This window comes from Panthera pardus, unplaced genomic scaffold, assembly GCF_024362965.1.
Source record: "Panthera pardus isolate Hobbes unplaced genomic scaffold, ASM2436296v1 HiC_scaffold_16, whole genome shotgun sequence".
NCBI classification, from domain to species: domain Eukaryota; kingdom Metazoa; phylum Chordata; class Mammalia; order Carnivora; family Felidae; genus Panthera; species Panthera pardus.
The window spans coordinates 17,024,853-17,026,429 of NW_026526721.1; the positions used below are offsets into that span (position 1 = coordinate 17,024,853).

The 1,577-nt window shown below is 34.9% G+C and overlaps 1 non-coding gene across 1 annotated transcript; it reads right to left on the reverse strand.

The window, feature by feature from the left end:
- Positions 1–1,169: 1,169 nt before the first annotated feature.
- Positions 1,170–1,276, reverse strand: LOC128777454 (U6 spliceosomal RNA). Its single transcript, XR_008422714.1, has one exon. It is a non-coding gene; the product is annotated as a U6 spliceosomal RNA (small nuclear RNA).
- Between the last annotated feature and the right edge of the window lie 301 nt (positions 1,277–1,577).

A 1,577-nucleotide genomic window follows, 5' to 3' on the forward strand; every position in this document is an offset into this window, starting at 1 on the left:
TGTTGGCCACGACATTATGGAAACTTCTGAGTCTGCACCTTGCGATGTCCCATATGCTGTTGACCAGGTTTCCTGTGGTCTAGACAGTGGCCTGCGGGCAGATCATTTGTGTTAATATCAATTCCCTGAACCATAGTATGTAAATATTGCTTTTTTGGAATTTGTTTGAGATTGTCTCAAAAAACTTCATTGCAATGTGTTCGTGTGCAAGTTATCATTTAATAAGCTGCAATACTGGATACTTAGTGTGTGCTTATTAAAGCATATTTTGGAAAGCATTTCATTGATTATAATACTTGCCACTTTATTATCTTTAGTTTTTATATAATGCAATCATTTCAGAAGCAAAGTTATCATGCAAATGATTCTATTTGAAAAATATGTAATAGTCAAATATGGCCTCTTGTATTAGATAGTAAAATCTGCTAGTTAATATACAAGGTGTGGGATTTTTTTTTAATTTGAAATATTATACTATTTAATGACATCTCTGTCTGTGTATTTCTCACATACTGTTGTATTTCAAGTAAATATAAGATAGAAAAACTAAATACCAATTTAACAAATAGTCTTATTAGAGTTGAATCATTCACTTTATTTTTTATTTATTTATTTTAAATGTTTTTTTAATGTTTATTTATTTTTGAGGGAGAATGTAAGAACATGAGCAGGAGAGGGGCAGAGAGAGAGGGAGACACAGAATCTGAAGCAGGCTCCAGGCTCTGAGCTGTCAGCACGGAGCCCCACGTGGGGCTCGAACCCACGAGCTGTGAGATCATGACCTGAGCCGAAGTCGGAGGCTCAACCGACTGAGCCACCATGCACCCCGAATTATTCACTTTAAAATATAATTTATTATAAATTGCCCTTGTGTCTTTAACAAGTAATCTATTTGCTGTAGTTTCCTTTAGGCAATTTCTTTTCAGGACTATCTCAGTTGCTTAACCCTTAGTACATTAGAAGATGCCATTAATATCTCCAGGAAGACAAGAGAATGAATCAGTCTCTGTTCTCTGGGAGTGTGAAATTATATAGATAGATGCTAGATAATATGAGAGTACATATATTCAAGGAATTTTTTTTCCTAGGTCATTTAAAAAAATGTGTTTTGTCCTCATTATGGCTTGGTTATACAAAGACATAATGTGTTTTTTTTTTTTTTTTTTTTTTTAAATATGGAATGCTTCGAGAATTTGGACGTCATCCTAGTACAGGGGTCTTGCTAACCTCCTCTGTATCATTTCACTTTTAGTATATGTGCTGCTGAAGGGAATACTTTTTTTTTTCTTTTCTTTTTTTTTAATCAAGGGTTTTTTTATATTCTTGTTAGTCATAAGTACTCTGAATTACTGTTAGGAGTTTCTTATTTCCCTGTACTTGTGGGAGAAGGTAGCGGAAATTCCTGTAATGCTGTGGGGGAATCCCCTCTCCTACGTCCTTTTGCCAGGGGAATACCGGGAAGAAACTTCTACTAGACTTTTAGGAGCACACCTTATTCCTAGGAATTCCTATCTGTTCCTTGTGGACTCTGTTATTAGTATCAGCATTAGAACACATGGAGTAATTAATGGGATAAA